Source organism: Bos indicus x Bos taurus, chromosome 10 (genome assembly GCF_003369695.1).
Source record: "Bos indicus x Bos taurus breed Angus x Brahman F1 hybrid chromosome 10, Bos_hybrid_MaternalHap_v2.0, whole genome shotgun sequence".
Classification (NCBI taxonomy): domain Eukaryota; kingdom Metazoa; phylum Chordata; class Mammalia; order Artiodactyla; family Bovidae; genus Bos; species Bos indicus x Bos taurus.
The window spans coordinates 87,334,464-87,355,889 of NC_040085.1; positions in this window are offsets into that span (position 1 = coordinate 87,334,464).

Here is a 21,426-nt window from a genome sequence, read left to right on the forward strand (position 1 = left end):
TCTGGTTCTAGCTGTTGCTTCCTGACCTGCATACAAATTTCTCAAGAGGCAGGTCAAGTGGTCTGGTATTCCCATCTCTTTTAGAATTTTCCAGTTTATTGTGATGCACACAGTCAAAGGCTTTGGTGTAGTCAATAAAGCAGAAGTAGATGTTTTTCTGGAACTCTCTTGCTTTTTCGATGATCCAGTGAATATTGGCAGCTTGATCTCTGGTTCCTCTGCTTTTTCTAAGTCCAGATTGATCATCTGGAAGTTCACGGTCCACGTGTTGCTGAAGCCTGGCTTGGAGAATTTTGAGGGTTATTTTACTAGCGTGTGAGATGAGTGCGCTTGTGCGGTAGTTTGAACATTCTTCGGCATTGCCTTTCTTTGGGGTTGGAATGAAAAGTGAGCTTTTCCAGTCCTGTGGCCACTGCTGAGTTTTCCAAATTTGCTGGCATATTGAGTGCAGCACTTTCACAGCATCAATTTTTATATAGTGATGCTTCCTAAGGCCCACTTGATTTCACATTCCAGGATGTCTGGCTCTAGGCGAGTGTCACACCATCGTGATTATCTGGGTCGTGAAGATTTTTTTTTGTATAGTTCCTCTGTGTTTTCGTGCCACCTTTTCTTAATATTTTCTGCTTCTGTTAGGTCCATACCATTTCTGTCCTTTTTTTGGCCCATCTTTGCATGAAATGTTCCCTTGGTATCTATAATGTTCTTTGAAGAGATCTGTAGTGTTTCCCGTTCTATTGTTTTCCTCTCTTTCTTTGCATTGATCAGGGAGGAAGGCTTTCTTATCTCTCCTAGCTATTCTTTGGAACTCTGCATTCAAATGGGTATATCTTTCCTTTTCTCCTTTGCCTTTCGCTTCTCTTCTATTCAGAGCTATTTGTAAGGCCTCCTCAGACAACCATTTTGCCTTTCTTTTTCTTGGGAATGGTCTTGATCCCTGCCTCCTGTATAATGTCAGGAACCTCCATCCATAGTTCTTCAGGGACTCTGTCTATCAGATCTAATCCCTTGAATCTATTTGTCACGTCCACTGTACAATCATAAGGGATTTGATTTAGGTCATACATGAGTGGTCTAGTGGTTACCTGGTTCATTTCAACAGTTCACAAATGAGCAAAGTTCAGAGCGGAGTTACTCAGGTCCGCCCAGCTGGTAGTTATCAACATTCAAATGCAAAGATGCAGTCCATTTACACAGCTTTCTACTTGTACTCTACAATGCTCACTTGAGAAACGATTTTTTTAAAAAGTAAATGCTGGAACGATTTGATGTGGCTCTTTTGATGTACATTATTTTTAGTACTTCATTTCCTTTTATATTATGATTGTTTTAGCAGTTTGAGTGATTCAGAGGTGTGATCCTGCCATGTTATTTCCACAAGCATAGCAACATACAAATACATAGTCACACACAAGTATATGGTTCACTGAAGAAGTGATCATGCTTTGTGTATTGTTTGGCTTGTGAGAATTTCCTTAAAGATCACGTTTCTGATTCTTTTCCTTATGGCCCCACTTTAATCATAGGTGGGGCCTTGTAGACCTTGCCTACAAGATAAGTATTGGTTTCCCATTGTAGACATTAAGATCCAACTACCTTGTCAATTATGTGAGTGGAAAGAAGCTTCTTTCTCTTGGCTACTGTTATAACTACTGGCTGATGATTTTGAGTGAGTGCTTCAATCTCAATCTTAATATCCTCAGAAAATGGGCTGGTAGAGGAGAGAAGAGATTAGTGGGAGAAAGAAGACAGATGAGTGGGCAGATGTATTTCTGACAAACTCACAATGGAGTTTCTGTCAGCAACTTGTTATATGTATTATATATACATAATCACCATTTGAATACACTTTTAGGCTCCGATGTTGGTGGTGGAAAAACCTCAGAAAAGAGGCTTTCGCTCCCCCACCCAGAATGTATAAGCACTGAGTGCCTTAACTGAAAAATGAGAAAGGGCTTTGTCTAGAAGTTAAAGTCAGGGGTTCCACACTTTTTCTCACTCACCAATTACGGTTTTACGGTTCTACAATCCAGCTAGCAGCTAGTAAGATTGAAAAGGAGTTGATATTCTAGATGAGTTGAAAGGAATCATACTGTTTGCGATCCTCTCCATTATGGAAAATAAATCAGTGATTTTAATTGCCTAAGTGTTTCAGAAAGTCTGACTACTTTAAATAAAGGCTTTTGCTGACTGAAGGATGTTTGCGATGAAATTAGTTTTCATTTTAAATTTTGCCTTCCTAAGCCTGATAAAGTCACTTCCACAGTTATCCACTTTTTGAATTAATTTCTCTGGATAAAGACATAAATTAAGCTGCAAAGCCTTAACTCTTGAAAAATTACAAAATCTATAAAATGGATTTTAAAAGGGCGTAATGGAAAGAAAACTACGTACAACAAAAAGAGCCCTTAATGTTTATTTTCCTCTTGAAATATTATTTGTGTTTTTAAAAATCTTAATCTAATATATATGTATATTCCCCCATACCTTTTCTGCTACGCGTCTCAATCAAATAAACAAATATCTCACTTTACCATAGTACCAACTCTCCAAACTTCTCGTAAGCTAACACTGTACTGTCTGGGTTAATAAAATTATTTTTCTAATTCACGTATTTTTCAACAACTCAACATTTTAGTAAATGTTCTTGAGGAAAAACTAGAGGTCTCCAAAATTATTAACAGCTCTATAACTTAACATTCAATGAAACCTATAGGAAGAAACCCATATCAATCTTTTATTTGAATAGCATTTCATTGTTTACAAGCACTTTTTTACAAAATAATTTTATTTTTTTTTACAAAATAATTTTAAATCACATGCATATATCACATAATTTTTGTCAAGTAGTGGAGAATAGTATACATGCTAAATTATATTCTTGGTAAATTCACGTATTATTTCTAGTAGCTTCTTCATAGCTTTTTGGGGTTTTTTGGCTATGCCATGGAAGTGTGGAATCTTAGTTCCCTGACCAGAGAATGAACCCAGGCAGTTAAAGTGCCAAGTCCTAACAACTGGACTGGCAGGGAACTTCCATCTTTGTAGATTTATTAGGACATTCTGTATAGACAGTAATATCATCTGCAAGTAAATTCAGATTTATCTTTTATTATCTCAAAATTATTGATTTTTATTGATTTAATATATTTTAAATTGAATTATAGTTTACAATATTGCATTAGTTGCAGGTGTACCGCATAATGATTCAGTATTTTTGAAGATTATACTGCATTAAATTATTACAAGATAACTGCTACAATTGTGTGTGCTGTACAATATATCATTGTTGCTTATCTGTTTTATCCATGGTAGTTTGTATCTCATAATCCCATTCTCCATCTTGCCCCTTCCGCTTTTCTTTTCCCCACTGATAACTGCTAGTTTATTTTCTGTATCTGTGAATCCGCTTCCGGTTTACTATATACATTGATTTATTTTACTTTTTAGATTCCACATGTAAATGATATCCTATAGTATTTGTCTTTCTCTGACATTTCAACAAGCATAATAATCTCTAGGTCTGCATTGCTTTTACATTGCTGCAAATGGTAAATTTCATTCTCTTTTTTATGACTGAGTAATATATATACTACATCTTGTTTATCCATTCATTTGTGGATGGACATGTGGGTTGCCTTCATATCCAGTCTATTGTAAGTAGGGCTGCTATGAACTTTGGGGTGCATATATCTTTTCAAGTTAGTGTTTTTATTTTTTCCAGATATATACCCAGGAATAGAACTGCTGGATCACATGGTAGTTCTATTTTTAGTTTTATGAGGAAACTCAATAGTGTTTTTTTAATCGTTGTACTAATTTATATTCCCACCAACAGTTTGCAAGGATTCTCTTTTCTTCATATAGCTGCCAGCATTTGTTATTTGCAGACATTTTGATGGCAGCCGTTCTGACAGTTATGAGGTGATATTTCATTGTTGCTTTGATTTGCATTTCTCTAATAATTACCTATGTTAAGCATCTTTTCTTGTGTCTGTTAACCATGTGTATGTATTCTTTGGAAAAATCTTCATTCGGGTCTTCTGCCCATGTATTTATTGGGCTGCTTTGTTGGATATTGAGTTATGTAAGTTGTTTATGTATTCTGGATATTAACTACTTGCTTATCATATCATTTGCAAACATTTTCTATAATTTCAAAGGTTGACTTTTCATTTTGTTAATGGTTTCCTTTGCTGTAGAAAAGCTTTTAAGTTTAATTAGGTCCCATATTTTAATTTTTACTTTTATTTCTTTAGTCTTAAAAGACAAATCCAAAATATATTGCTTTGGTTTGCGTCAAAGAATTTTCTGCCTGTTTTTTTCTAGGGGTTTTATGGTTTCAGCTCTTACAATTGGGTATTTAATACACTTTGAGTTTATTTTTTTATATAGTGTGAGAAAATTTTCTAATTTCACTTTTTATATGTAGCTGTCCAGTTTACCTAGTACCACTTGTTGAAGTGTTAAAGAGACTTTCTTTTCTCCATCATATTGTTTCCACCCCAAAACTACTAAAACTAATAAATGAATTAAATAAAATAGCAGGATATACAATTAATGTACAGAAATCTGTTTCTTTTCTGGTAGGTAGATGGTGATTTAGTCGCAAGTCGTGTCTGACTTTTTGCGACCCCATGGACTATACAGTCCATGGAATTCTCCAGGCCAGAATACTAGAGTGGGTAGCCTTTCCCTTCTCCAGGGGATCTTCCCAACACAGGGATCAAGCCCATGTCTCTCGCATTGTAGGTGAATTCTTTACCAACTGATAGTTAATTATTAGTATATAGGGGTTTCCCTGGTATCTCAGTTGGCAAAGAATCTGCCTGCAGTGCAGGAGACCCAGGTTTGATCCCTGGGTCAGAAAGATCCCCTGGAGAAGGAAATGGCAACCCACTCCAGTATCCTTGCCTGGAAAATCCTATGGATAGAGGAGCCTGGTGGGATATAGTCCATGGGGTCGCAAGAGTCAGACATGACTTAGTGACTAAATCACCACCTACCAGAAAAGAAACAGATTTCTGTATGTTAATTGTATATCCTGATACTTTATTGAATTCATTTATTAGTTCTAATAGTTTTGGGGTGGAAACAATATAAAATATCATGTCATCTGCAAATAATGACAGTTTTATATCTTTCTTTCCAATTTGATACCTTTTATTTCTTATATTTATCTGATTTCTGTGACTAAGGCTTCCAATACTGTGTTATGCACTTCTATATATAATCTTTGTCTTGTTCCTGAATTTAGAGGAAATAGTTCAGGTTTTCACCACTGAGTATGACATTAGCTGTGGGTTTTTCATGAAAGGTCTTTATTATGTTGAAATATGCTCACTTCTTACCCACTTCAATGAGTTTTACCATGAATGAATGTTTAATTTTAGGAAATGCTTTTCCTGCATCTATTGCAATGATCATATAATTTTTATCCTTTCTTTTGTTAATATAGTATGTCACGTTGATTTGCAAATTTTGAGCCATCATTATACCAAGGATTAGCTCCAATCCGATCATGGTATATTATCCTTTTTATGTATTTGGGTTAAGTTTGCTAATATTTTGTTAAGAATTTTTGCATCTACATTTATCAAAGATTTTAGCTGTTTTTTCTCTTTTTTTGTTGTGTCTTTGTCTGGCTTTGATATCAGGGTAATAAGTGACCTTGCAAGATGAATTTGGGAGTGTTTCATCCTCTTCAATTCTTTGGAATGGCTTCAAAAGGATAGATAATATCATTTCTTTGCATGTTTCTTAGAATTCCCCTGTGAAGCTGTTTGGTTCTGGCCTTTTTTTTTTTTTGATGGGATTTTTTGTTTTTGTTTTAATTACAAATTAAATATCCCTGCTAGTAATTGGTCTGTTCAAATTGTCTGTTTCTTACTGATTCAGTCTTTCTTTTTCAGACTATTCCATAAATGTGTGATTTAGGTTCCAGCCAACAAAGTCGGTAGATAGAATTGGGATTCTCGTCTCTTTGTCTTTCTTTTCTGGGATACACCCTCTGTGACTAGTGGCCATGGAATCCCATATTCAGTTTTCTATTTTCCCCATGCCAGAAAGATCACAGTTTTCCACTCTTCCAATTACTGTGTATTTTAGTGACTGTATATTTAGTGACTAAGACTAATGATAAAAGCTGTGAAAATAGAAATTCATTTCTTAGAACTTAGAATCCCCTACTCTAGTTTTAGACTCTCTACCAGAACATGTCTTCTCTTTAATCTCCAGTTTGTATGAAATCCAGAATTGATAGATGTCATTTTCAAGTTGCTCTATAGTGGAGTTTCATTCAGCCACTACTGGATGCAGAGAAGTCTTCTGTGCTTGCTTTTTGTATATTCGCTGGTATTTCCCTCAGTTTTGAACTCTGATGTTAGCGATTGGTTTATTTAGTGTACCTGTGTCTAACAGCCTCATTGCCACTTCAGTCTATTACCTCTAATTCAATGTGAACTTAGAAACTAAATCTCCTGACATGGTAGAATTTGGTCCAAATGAAGAGTAGGTGATCTCAGAGACATTCTTTTATCTATAAAGACTATGGCATTAATTATGTAAGTTTTGTTTAACAAAGTTTGACTGCTTTCAATTTTATTTAATCACTTCCAGGTTTTTATTTTTGCTGTATCTTTTCAGATTAGGAACTCCTAAGCTCTCATTTATTAAATTTGACAAAGCCAAATGTTTTTCTTATGCGTGTTCTGACTCTCATGGATACTTACAAACATGCTTTTTAAAATCTGAGCCAATTTTTAACTTTCAACTGCTTGAGAGAAATATATGCAACCTCTCATAGGTTTATCATTATTAATTATAAAACAACATAATGATTTAAGCATATTGGTTAGGCTCATTATGTAGGATGAAAACTAAAATTCACTCCTAACTATTGATAAGCAAGGGTGAGTTTTTGATTTAGAGTATGTTGCTGATCTTGCAACATTATTTTTAATAAAATAAAGTATTTGCTATTTTCTTTTTAAAAAGCTCTCCCTAGGATGCCCTTGTAAGTGAAAGGCTTACTAGGTTTTATTGCTGTGAATTATTTCACCAATACTTGAGTACATAATACATTCTCGAAGTGCTGAGTCTATTCTTTGAATCAGTACAAGCTCACATAGCTTATTGAAACTTTGCTCCATTTCCCAGTTTTTCTATTGATATTTGATTCCAGAACACTCTATACTTTTTCCACATTGAGCTAAGCTTGAAGCTTATAGATTGACCAATACGTTATGTACTTTTGAACTTTGCCATCTGATCCTAAGAAATACATGTTCCTTTTGCTCTCATGCATAAAAATACATTATTTGCAAAGTGCTTGTACTTCAGTTTTATCTAAAAAACTAATCCATATGAATGGATGAGGTTGATATCTCCATTCAACCAACCATATCTTTGTATTTTTCAGGCCAGTTATTTTCTGTTTTACCTGATAAGGCTAAATTTGAAAAGTAAAGAAGCAGAATCTTCATTTCTCCCTTTGGATTCCCATTAGTTATTAGGATATGATTCAAATAAGATTTTCTTTGCTGGCCCTTAAAGACTAAGCAGAGGAAACATATTTGGAATATGAAAATAAGTGCAAGCAATTTTTTATTAGCTTAGAGAGAGCACCTTTTACACATTAAAATGTAAACATTATTATCAAAGAAATAACTAATGGAGCAAGGAGAAATTGCTTGTGGCTGAAATAAGTGAAAACTATCCATTAACTCTCAAAGGGATTAGAAATATGGTAGAAAAATTGCTTGAGGGTTATCTGAAAGGATCTAAGCAATAGGAGTAAATAATGTTAATTTAAGGAAAAGGTAGAATATCAAGAAGTCTACAAGCAGTCTCCAATGGGAAATCATAGGAACTTTAAGGAAAAAGATTTTAAGAAGCATGTTGTCATCCAACTACCAGACAAAACGCTCCAAGAGATCTGATCATTTTATGTCATATTTCTGTGTCCTGAGTCATTACAATAATTAGAACATGCTACAGTGACGAGTGCAGATATGCATGCAAGGAACAGTGTGTTTACCCTTAATTAGGGCACTGGTTTATGGCTTCAACCTATTTGAGTTTTGGCAAAATTGTTAAATGACCATAAATTATAGTTACTAGCAACTAATGCTAAAAATCAAACTTGTGACTTTTGAAACAATACCTGCTGGCCAAATGAAGATGTCTAAGCCATCCACTATTTTTTTTCTTTGTGGGGAGTGGCAGCGTATGGTTGTTCTCGTCAGTCATTAAGCAAAATCAATATACTTTAGATAGAGAACTTGACAGCTGTATGAGACAACAGAAAAAGGAAAGGAACTGAAGGATAGAGTGAATATAAAATCATTTGGAGGGTTGACCTATACCTAGCCATCAGAATGGGACGATGTAATGACTTTCTGTTCAATCTAGGAAAATTGGGGAAATGTTGGCTCCCACAAAACCACACATTAGTCTTTTCTGTGTGGAGTTGGCAGAGAGTAAAAAAGCTGATTGAACTGCAACTTACGGTAGCAAGACTCCTAGAACCTTGGGAGGTAACAATCTCATCTGATTGCAGCCCAAACAGCCAAAGAGCTGTTGGCAGAAAATAAGCAGAGGAGGACTTCTTCAGAGAGGTGTTCTAACTGCTTTCAGGATTCTGAGTAGCCTTTATGTGAGGGAAAGGAGGAAATCACTTACCCTGAAGAGGATGTATTCAATATATAAGACTGATCTAGACACATTCCATGGAATTCTGGTTAGGAAACTGTACACACGCAGGTTTCTCTTACAGGTAAGGTAAAGTGATTTTATGGATGTGCAAAATACGCATTTTAATGTTTTCTTGTAACAACATGTGTGTAGCACCAATGCTTTTGCCACCTGATGCAGAGGGCTAGCTCACTGGGAAAGATCCTGATGCTGGGAAGGGGAGCGGCAGAGGATGAGATGGTTGGATGGCATCACCAGCTCAATGGACATGAGTTTGATTAAACTCCAGGAGACAGTGACAGACAGGGAAACCTTCTATGCTGCAGCCCATGGGACTGCAGGAGTTGAGATGACTTAGCAACCGAGCAACAACATGTGTGTAAGTATATTTTAGGTAAACTTCATCATATTACTGGAGATAGTCCCCTCCCCCCATACTTTAAGAGTTCTATGTTTCTGGAAAAGGAAGCAGACTACACACAAGTAGCCCATAAATGAGTTTACTTGGAGAGATTCTTGGAAGATTGTGTGAATTGTGACACTATCTGCATTACTGTTTTGGACTGGAAAGGCAAGTGTGATATTCTGAGACTTGAGTGCAATTAAAAAATAGATTGGAAAGAAGAGGAGGAATGAGTTTGGAATTAGCAGAAGATTATGGTTGAGATTAGCCAACCCATAGTGGGGCACAGTATTCAGAGAGCAAGACAGGCATAATGGGGATTTTAAATGGGTACCAGCGTTCTGAGTTGTCTCAGTGGAATCCTGGAAGGTGGGCAGCATGTAGATATGGGAAGCAGAACCTATAAAATCAGGGCTGAAGGTAACTATGTGAGTGAGTTCTTTCCACATATGATTGGTATTAGGAATCTTGGCCAGGGTACGAACAGTTATGTTATCTCCAACTATCTAGAGGAACTTTGATTTAGAGGCAAAACAAAAGACTGGAGTTACAGTGCCTTGGGTTGGAGGATGCTTGTGGGTTAAATAACCCCAATGAAAATGTCATGTGAGGATGACAGGAAAACGGAACAAAGCCAGAGATTCAGCTGTGCACAACTTTAGGCAAAACTGAAAGTGGATGGCAGGAGAATTTAGACCTTGGAAGTCTAAGTTCTCTTTTCTCTGCTGACACAGGTATATGTCAAAGCAGTTGTGGCCTTGCATTGCAAAATGCCATTGATCTCTGATGCAAATATAATCTTGCTACACCCAAATTACCTTTGCCTAATCATAATTCATTTACATAATTCACTACCACTGTTTACTGTTTTTTATTTTTTCTCTACATACAGTTTTGCCATTGCAATTGGGTGGTCTGTGTATTAAAGATGCCAGCTGCTTTCTGTAGAGGCAGAGAGACAAGGTCTCCTTGGAGAAGTTCTTATTTGTCCTAGAAAGGTCAAATAGCACTTTGATTATTTGTATGTAGAGTGAGTAAGCATCTAATCCCCTCAGAAGGTTTTGTTAGAACCCCATATGCTTTATTTGTCGCTTTGTTCCTTCTTATCTTTGTTTTGTTTTTTAAATTTATAATATGTTTTATTGTTTTTTCCCTTTATTTGTTGATCAGATTATTAATGGCAGCATGTCACTCAAACCCCTAAAGCTTTGATTATTGAATACCTAATATACTATAAAAGGAAATTGTGTCTATATGTTTATGGATCTTTGAGAATAAAATGTTAGCACAAAGTTTAAAACATTTACATTTAAAATTTCTCTTTCCTAAGCAAATCCAACCTATTAAGAGTCATATCTCACTAGATACATTTTTATGTCTACCTGGTTCTAAGAATGACCCCCAGTGCTCTTCCATCTGTATAACCTCTTCCCTTTTGAGTAGGGGTGAAACCTGTGAAAATGATGAGATATTATGATTATTTTACAGTGTACAGCAGAAGCGAGGTATCTGGATGGACCTAATTATTTATATAAGCTCTTTAAAATAGAAATGGTTTGTTTCCAGCTGGTTATAGAAAAGGAAAGCTACACTATAGCCTGCTTGTGGATACAAGGGGCTATGTGACAAGAAATTCAGAGGCCTCTCGAAATTCAGGGCCCCATGCTTATAACCAGCAAAGCAAGGACACTTATCATTTTTATAAATGTAAGGAACTGAATTCTGACAGCAACCTAAATGAACTTGAAAGCAGAAGCATACCCAGATCCTGAGGGTAGGAGCTCAGCCTAATTGACAGTTTGATTGTGGATTGTGAGACCATAGGCAAAGAATTTGGTCAGACCTTTTTATAGTTCTGATCCATAAAAGGTACAGGACAACAAATGGGCATTGTTTTAAATCATTAACGTTTTAACGAATAGTTGCACAAAAATAGAGAACTAATAGAGCCTACTAAAGGCTTTTTGTGAAGTGTGGAAAACACGAGATGGATGGAACACTGTCGCATCTTTTGAGATGTTTAGAGCATAGTAAAAAAGACAGATGCATAAACACCGAAGATAATTATAATGCATTACTTGAAATGATAGAAGCTGTTTATAAAATACTATGGGAATACGGATATATGGTGGAGAGTTCTGCCTAGGGAAATTAGGAGAAACCTTTCAGAGACTGTGATTGTTGGCATCTATAATGAAAAAAGCAATATGTAACAGGGGCAAATAATATTGCCACACGAGAGACATAGATTCTTAATGCATGAACATTCACGGCCTAACAAAACGGATTGAAGGCACAGAGAAGGTCAGTTTCAATTTTATAAGAAATTAACTGGTATAAGTGTAAGTGTACCTTAGTGTTTAAGAAATAATTCTATCTCAAAATATTCATTTTATCACATTACAGAGATTTTCCTGCAAGCATGTTCTGGCTAAGCAATACCATTCATCAGTGAGTAACTTAATTGAGTTTCTATGATGTATGTAATAGCTTCACTATGCTCAGGAAAGTAAGTTTTAAAACTTGCAAACCACACTATCACATAACATTAGATTCAGCTGAGAGGGACTTAAACCCCAAAGAACAGTGGCCTTAATAAGTTCCACAATAATTTCTCTGTCGTGTAAAAGTCTTTAGGTTGGCATTTGGGTGGGAGTGGCTATGGTGACTTCATGGTGTCAGGAATTCTGTGACTGAAGCATCTATGACTTGTATTTCCCAGATAATCTCATAATCTCTTTGTCAGAACTCCATGATATATACTATATTCCCTTCAGTGGGAAGGAGTAAGGATGATTATGCTTTCACATCCCAGCAATGTTATTACCCAGAAGTTGCAACATATCACTTCCACTTCTAAATTAATGATTAGGCCTTATTCATGTAATTACATGAACAGTAGCAAGGAAAGCTAGATAGACAATGTAGCTCTATTTCAGATGGCTAAATGCACTACTAGCCTATTACTGTTCACTATAAAAGTTATGCTGCACCTTGTGTAAGTATCAGCTAAAACTGTGCATCTATTTATTTTAAGTTTTAGATTTAAGTATACTTTAAGAAAGGCTGAGCCAATTTTAACATACTGGTGGTGTTTTAAGAGGCCATTATAACACCATTTCCCACCTTCTTAACTTTAGATGATATTAGGTCATTTAACAATGAAATTTGAAGAAATGTATGCAGAACCGAATTCATACATAGACTAAATCATAGTTATTCATTTTTAAAGAGAGAACATAACATATACTTTTTTCAAGGATATAGCATTATTCCTTAAGCTTTAAGAACTGAAAAGTAAGGAAAAAAGTTTATAGCCTTAAAGTGCATTACTCACATAATGATTAGAGTGCATGTTCCTAGGAAGACTATGGACACTCATTTTAGAAATTTGCACAGCTTACAAATAAAATTGAATTTAACAAGTCTAATTTGACTGGAGATAGCAAGGACAATTTCAAGGGAGCTTGAGTGAGCATAATATATAAGCAGGAACTTTCTTTTTTTCAGGTAACTATTCCTTAATTAGACCTTAATGAGTGTAGATGGTGTCTCATTAAATGGAGACCTGGATGAGTATTGGTCAAGTCTTCCTCAGAAAAAAAAAAGGGTGGGGGGAGTTGGAAATAAAATGTTACCCCATAATAATCTTGAAAAAGACCTACCTCAGAACCATAAGAGATGTGAAAACCAGCTGATTGTCTCTGAAGAGACCAGAATAGGTTTGGAGCTCCTCAAAACACTGAGTCCTCAGAGAATTGTTGCTAGTTAATCTATTTGGCAGCTTTTCACCTTTTTTTTTTTTTTGTAGGGTCTCTCTGTCTTTGGCTCTGCTCTATTACTGAATGAAGAAAGCCCCGTCCCCAGGACATCTGTTAAGAAATATGTCATTGGCAGTTGTTTAACACTGTAGATGACAGGAATGGCTATAGCAATCGAGGCAAATAAGAAACTGGCCAAAAACGTTCAGAGGAAAATATGAAGTATTAGAAACATAAGGCACTGAAGCCTCAGAATACATGAAGCAAAAACTGATAAAACTGAAGGGGAAATGGACATCTTGGTGATAATAGTCATAGACTTCAATACTTTTTTCCCAATAATAAATGGGACAGCCAGACAGAAAACCAGCAAGGAGATAAAAGTTGTGAAAACAATATAGGCCATCTAGATCTAACAGATGTATAAAGAATATGGCATCCAACACCAATAACTGAAAACACAATTCTCTTCAAGTATACATGAGATATTCACTAGGGTAGGCCATATATTATGCCATAAAACAAGTCAAAATAAATAAAAATTTATTAGAAATCATATAAAATATGTTCTTTAACAAAATAAATTTAGAAGTTAAAGTCAGAAATAAATTGGGAACATTCACAAATATGTGGAAATTAAACAACACTTTCATAAATATCCTAAGTGTTAAATGGGTCAAAGAAGAAGTGGAAAAAGTAAATGAAAAATGCTTTGAGACAAAGGAAAATGATAATACAAGGTACTAAAACTTATGCAAAGCAGCTGAAGGAGTGCTCAGAGGAAAAATTATAGCAATAAATGACTGTATTAAAAAGAAAGTCCTCAAATCAATAGCATAACTTTAGGAAATATAAAAAAAGAGAAAACTAAAGCCAAAGTAAAAAGAATGAAGGAAATAATAAAGACAATCTGACTGTTCATTGGAAGGACTGGATGCTATAGCTGAAGCTCCAGTACTTTGGCCACCTGATGTGAAAAGCCAACTCATTGGAAAAGGCCCTGATGTTGAGAAAGATTGAAAGCCAAAGAGGAAGGGGGCAGCAGAAGATGAGATGGTTAGATAGCATCACAAACACGATGGACATGAATTTGAGCAAACTCTGGGGGATGGTGAAGGACAGAGGAACCTGGTGTGCTGCAGTTCATGAGGTCACAAAGAATCAGACCCGACTCAGTGACTGAACAATAGAAAGAGTGGTAAATAAATGAAAGAGAATAGAAAAACAAGAGAAAAAAGTCAACTAAACCCAAATTTGGTTCTTCGAAAAGATCAACAAAACTGATAATCTTTTAGTTGGACTGACCAAGGGAAATTTACAGAAAACTCAAATTACTAAAATTGTGAATTAAAAAGAGGAATTAGGAATTCGTCACTAGTGAATCATGTAAACACAATTGTAAGAGGACACTACAGACAACTGAATGCCAGTGTGTTAGGTAATTTAGAGGAAAGGGACCGATTTCTAATCAAATATAGACTGCTAAATTTCAGGAAGAAATGGAAAATCTGATTAGGCTCAAAACAAATTTTAAAAAATTAGTTCTAGAAAGAAAAGTCTTGAATTCACTGATGATTTCTACCAAATATTTAAATAATAAGCAATGCCAATCCTTCACAGACTCTTTGGGAAAATAGCAAAGTGAATAATTACTCTGATATCAAAACCAAAGACATTATAGAAAAAAGAAAGCTAAAGGAAATATCCTTTATAACTATCAACACAAAATCCTTAATAAAAGGGTAGCAAACTGAGTGCAGCAACATAACAAAAAATTATATAAAATGAACAAGTGAAATTTTTCCAAGAATGCAATTGCTTTAACATGAAAATCAATGTAATATACTATATTAATGGAAAAAGGACATAAACCATATAATAATCTCAATACATGTAGAACTGGAGCCTATTATACAGAATGAGGTAAGCCAGAAAGAAAAACACCAATACAGTATACTAATGCATATATATGGAATTTAGAACGACGGTAACAATAACCCTGTATACGAGACAGCAAAAGAGACACTGATGTATGGAACAGTCTTTTGGACTCTGTGGGAGAGGGAGAGGGTGGGATAATTTGGGAGAATGGCATTGAAACATGTATAATATCATATATGAAACGAGTCGCTGGTCCAGGTTCGATGCACGATACTGGATGCTTGGGGCTGGTGCACTGGGACGACCCAGAGGGATGGTACGGGGAAGGAGGAGGGAGGAGGGTTCAGGATGGGGAACACGTGTATACCTGTGGCGGATTCATGTGGCGGATTCATGTTGATATATGGCAAAACCAATACAATATTGTAAAGTTAAAAAATAAAATAAAAGAAAAAAAAATAATTGGATAAAATCAAACCCTGTTTCATGAAAAACACACATACAAATGAAAACAAAAAACATTCAGTGATTCTGGAATAGAAAAGAGCTTCTGGGAAAACCCACAGCTAACATAATACTTGGAGAAGGAAATGGCAACCCATTCCAGTAATCTTTCCTGGAGAATACTTAATGGAGAATCCAGTATTCTTGCCTGGAGAATAACATAATACTTAATGATGAAAGACTAAATGTTTTTCCTTTAAGAAAAGAATGCCTATTTTCATCACTTCTATTTAACATTGCACTGGATATTCTAGTGGGGGCATCTAGACAAGAAAAAGTCATACAGATTAGAAATGAAGAGTTAAACCTTTTCCCCATTCTCAGAAAACAATTAGGTGAGACAAAAAAAGAAAAGGCTTCTAGACTGGCAATGAGGTAAAGCTACTTCTATTTTTAGATGATAATTTTGTATGCAGAAAGTTCTAAAGAGTCTATGAAAAGTGACTAGAATTAATAAACAATTTCGACAAAGCTTCAGGATACAATTCAATATACAAAAGTTTATTGCATTTCATATATAGCCATGAACATTCTGAAAATAAAATTAAGAAAACAATCTTATTTACAGTAGCATGCAATAGAAAAAAGTGTTAATACATTAAATAATAGGCTGAAAAGGTTTTACACAAAAATATGCAAAATGTTGCTGAATTAAATTTAAAAAAGAAGTAAACAAATGGAAAAAAAAATCCCATGTTCCTAGATTAGAAGATAGTATCCTTAGGATGATATTCCTCAAAATGATCTTCATATTCAATGCATTCTATTTTTTTTTCACCCAGAAACTGGGAAGCTGATCTTAGATTTCATATGGAAATGCAAGGGACACAAATAAGTTTAGTGGGTACAAGAACAATATTTTATAAATATGGTCAAATACATCTTGGAAAATTTTTCTTTACCCTGGCGCTTCTCCAACTTGAGGAGCCTTTATGATTGAGATGATTGCTCAAGAAAGAATAAGTATAAAATGGGCATGCTTTCCCTCCCTTCTCTACTGAATACAAACCATGAGTTTGGCTAGGGGAGGGGCAACCAAAGTATCTGGTATAAAACAGAACAGAAATATTTTAAATTAGGACACAGGGACTGCTGGAGTGTGTTTTCAAAACTTCTGCCCCATGAGGTCTTCCTGAGATGAATTGACATGCTCTTCTCAACATGGGAGAATTGAGCATAGTATTTTGATTTTTAAAATGTCTGCTCATGCTCTGCAGTTCCTCTTAGCAGCCCAGTGGGAGAAACACAGACTGCTGCCTCTGAATTTAACCAACAGAAATGAATAATGCTTATTCAGAGAAACAATTTGCACTTTGTCAGATGCCATGCTCTGCACGGTCTTCGCTCTGTGGTACAGCGAGACAGCATGCAATGCCACTGTGTACCGGGCTGACAGCTGGAAAAGAAATCCTGGCAAGCCAAGGCTGTGCCAAAATCCAGCAAGGAGACACAGAGGTGAAGACACACAGTTCTGGAGAAACATTAGGGAAGCAAGCACTCTAATAGGCACTGCGTTGTTACTGTTCCTTACAAGCCAGTTTCTAATGGAAGCATCTACTTTTATCCCTGTCCTCCTGGTTGGTAAAGCCAGATCTGGCTTAGATATGGATAAGAGAAGCTTCTGTCATTAGGAGAGTGGGCTTTGAGGAAGACAACCCAGGCTTGGTTTTCTAGTTCTGGAACTTGCATACACCAGGTAGCATAGCTAAAATCTCACACCTATTATGATTCAGTTTCATCCATTACACACGTGCTAAGGCACATCAATGTCTGACTCTTTGCAGCCCTATGAAGGTAGCCCATCAGGCTCCTCTGTCCATGGGATTTTCCAGGCAAGAATGCTGGAGTGGGTTGCCATGCCCTCTTCCAAGGGATTTGCCCAACCCAGGGATCGAACCCACATCTCCTGTGGCTCCTGCATTGCTGGAAGATTCTTTACCACTGAGCCACCAGGGAAGACCCTCATTGATTACAGGATGCTAAAAACTATAGTTTTCTTCATAGAGCTAATGTACACATTCATTATGTAAAACATAATGTGCTATTACTATGAGGAAAGTAACATTAATTAGGTTATGCTACTCACCAGATAGCAAACAGTTTTCCAACGGTCTATCTTAAAACAAGGTCTTCGGATTCTCAGCTTGTTGACTTTTACTTGAGGCTGCAGAGGAGCGAGAAAAGCAAGTTTGAACACTGACCATCATAGCTTCCAAAGGAAAGTAGAACTTTCACAAATCCTGTAGGATAAGTAGAGGAACACCAGGGAAGTCCCTTTTCCCATCAACCCAATAAAGGCAAGAATCATCAATCTTTTACCCTGTGGTCTGTTGGGATGCATATAGTACAGCTGGAAAAAGCCATCCTGGAGAGTACTCACTCTCTGCTTGTTCCAAAGGAAGGTATAAATTGAGCCACTGGGGGACAAATGAAGCCATCAGGCACAACTGTGATGGCTTTTTAATGAGATTGTTTTTACCAGGCCAGCAGGTAATTTCCGTGCTGAGTCAAACCCAAGGGAGGGATGGTGAGAGATCAAGGGAGGAGGAAAAGAGAGAGGCCGAGAAGGAGTTCAGAGCTGGCAGCTGGCCGGCAGGCTACAGAGAAGGAGCTAAATTATGCATCTTATTTAGTACATTTATTAAAAGAACATTTCTAGGCAAACATCCCAAAACAAATGTGACTATCAGTTAAGCGCCCTGCAGTCCTGAGCAGATTTAGTGCGTGACAATTTTCTCATAATGGCTTCGTGGTGTTTGCCGAGCTTCATCTCTTCATAGCATTTTATGAATTGTCATTCCAGGGGGAGTTTAAATAGGCTGACTTTGCCCTTCGTTTGTGGTTGTTCAGCAAAGTCAAAACTGGATAAATGTGGAGTGAAGATGACATGGAATGCAAAGAACAAGGTTATTCAAGTGATATTTGACTTAAGTTTTTAGTTGGTATTTAACAACAAGTCAAGAGCACTACTCTTCCCTATGATTAATTTTTATTTATTAATCATCATTATCCATATTTCAACATTTTTTTTGGTATGGGGATTTGAAATCTAGGTCCTGGGAGTACCAAGAAGTAGAGTTTTAAGAGGAGGAGAAGAACATATAAAGGGTGAGAGTGGACCTGTAAGGACAGAAGTATCAAATGATGTGAAAGCTGCTCGGTCATGTCTGACTATTTGTGACCCCATGGACTATAGAGTCCATGGAATTCTCCAGGACAGAATACTGGAGTGGGTAGCCTTTCCCTTCTCCAGGGGATCTTCCCAACCCAGGGACTGAACCCAGGTCTCCCGCATTGCAGGTGGATTCTTTACCAGCTGAGCCACCAGGGAAGCCCAAGAATACTGCAGTGGGTAGCCTTTCCCTTCTCCAGCGGATCTTCCTGACACAGGAACTGAACCAGGGTCTCCGGCATTGCTGGAAGATTCTTCACCCACTGAGCTATCAAGTAGTGCAGGACGTGAAGGATGTGTGATTATTTTACTTGAAAGTGATGGAAAGAACAAGAGCAGTTTTCAGAAAGGAAATGATGATGGAGGTATCCCCAGGAGAGAAACAGAGTGGGCAAGGCGTCGGTTACCCTGGTGGTTTGAAAGAAAGGAAGCAGCTCCAAATGATTGGAGCATATAGGTAAGGAGAAGGGAGTAAAGATGTGTAGGAGGGGACTAGAGGTTGGATTGCTGTATTTGACCTTTTAAGGAATTTGACATTTTCAGGAAAATGGAACACTATTGAAATAGTTCAAAGCAGCAAACATACAAACTTTGATACACAGAAAATAATCATTTTGGAAGCAATGTAAATGATGAGTTGAAATGTGAGACTAAGTAGAGTTACAAAAATTAGGTCCAGTTCTATATTCAAGGTTGGGGAAGGAAATGGCAACCCTCTCCAGTATTCTTGCCTGGAAAACCCGATGGACAGAGGAGCCTGGCGGGCTATAGTCCATGGGGTCGCTAAGAGTCAGATACGACTGAGTGACTGCACTTTACTATATCTAAAGTAAGAGATGATATAGACTGAGTAAAAGTGGTAGCATTGTGGCTAGAGAGAGAGAAATGTAATAGATTGAAAGGCAGTAGAACCTATAGTACTTGATGGTATATTGAATTTGAGCTGTATGGTATTGAGTTTGAGTTGTGTAGGGGATCTAAAGTGAGTTTCAAGTCTGTAGGTTGGGTGGCTGGGTAATGTTGTCATGTTAAAAGAATTGTAAACTTCCAAACTGGTGAAAGACAATACTGCATACTGATTCAATATATATGGAAAAAAATATACAGTGGATGGAAGTACTACAGATATCAACAATGACAACCAATAAGTGATATAATTGTAGATCATATTATATGTTTCATTAGATTATATAATATTTGTCAAATTTAGAGAAGTGAACATTAATTATTTTTAGAACAGGAAAAAATGCTCCTTTAATAATCATAAGTGGGAAACATTTATAAAATAATTTTCCTTTGAGCTTGACTTTGATAACAGTCTTCTAGAAAACAACTCTATTAATCTCTTGAAATATGTGGATTCCAGTTTGGATACTGCCATGATTCCTTTCTTGTTTCTATTTTTCTAACACTTCTATTATACTTCTCAAACTATATTTACCTGAAAAGCAAACACAATGGTAATGGAAAACACTTAAGGTTGCTATATTTAAGAAGCACATGGTTAGAAAAAAAAGACACTGAAGTAGAGAGAGAATTCTGCTATTGTTATGGTTTATTTATACCTGCTGGATGTGTGGCTTGGAAACAATGACATCTCTTTGGAGCTTCTTGAATCATCCTCTACTGAGGATATCAGAAATGCTTTAAGAATACGAAAGAAAGAAAAGGAAGTGAAGTCGCTTAGTTGCGTCTGACTCTTTGCACCCCCATGGACTGAAAGCCCACCAGGCTCCTCTGTCCATAGGATTTTCCAGGCAAGAATACTGGAGTGGGGTGCCATTTCCTTTTCCAGGAGAGCTTCCCAACCCAGGATTGAACCTGGGTCTCCCACATTGTAGGCAGACACTTTACCATCTGAGCCAACAGGGAAGTCCTTAGGAATAAGGGATACTGCTAAAGGTCTATATTCACATCGTTTGTTGGATAGTATCTGTATTGCTAATTTTAATGTCTGTGCTGTGTATATTTATACACACAGCCTGACTGCCATTTGCCAGCTCTGATGTCCTCCAATATTCTGTAGAGTGACAGTTATTAATATTTCAAGTGTGATTTGTCAGTGGATCCCCATAAATGCTTTTAAATGTCAGAGCATTTGTCCATTTTCTTTAGGATTTGAGTTGAATTTTTATCTTCCAAAGTCCTGAGAATTAATAAGAACCCTTAATACTGGAGGCTAAAGAACAATTTCGTGTTGCCTGAAGGTACCTACAAGAAGGAAGGGAAAAAAACTCAAGAACTGACCTTAATCTGTTCTCATTTCAAAGAGACCATTGACTTTTCTTTTCCACTACTTGTTTGTGAACCTATATCCTCATGTGAGAGTCTTGGCTTTTGATTAAAAATTTACCTTATGTTCTTTATTTATCCTTTAGCCTTAGTATGGCTTTCATCCGTAAATAAAGTAACTCATTCTCTAGAGACTGCTTCAAATCTGAGTTACTAAAACCTTGAAGTAGGACTGAACATTGGGATCACATAATTGTGTACCCTCTGGATACGCCCATCTTGTTCAGTTTTGATGCCAGCTTCCTTTGGCTATGAGAAGCCTGAGCCTCCCTGTTCTTTTCCACTCCTGGGAGGAAAGCAGCAGAAACAGTGTTGGACTTCACTTCTCACTAGTGCTAAAGGCTTCGGATTCGAGCTGGCCGTAATAAAGTGGCCCTTCCTTCTCTCCTCTTTTCCCTCATGCCTTGGCTGCTTTTTCACCTCGGCTCAATGCCTGTTGTAATGTTGGGATTCCAGACTTCTCCCAGGGCTCAGAGAGTATAGAGTAAGATCATATTCTAGTGGCAGGTAGGCAGATAAAACTACCTTCTCACACATTTGCTAGGAAGGATTAGAAGAAAAGATGCACTTTGAGAATGCATTTTACACCCAGGGAGATTGTAATGACAAGCCATAGCTGGCGATAGATGACCTCAGGATGAACCATCCATCTCTGAAGAAGACATTTCAATGTGATAAGGACAGCAGCTAAGAGAGCAATTGAACTTTTGAAACACTGA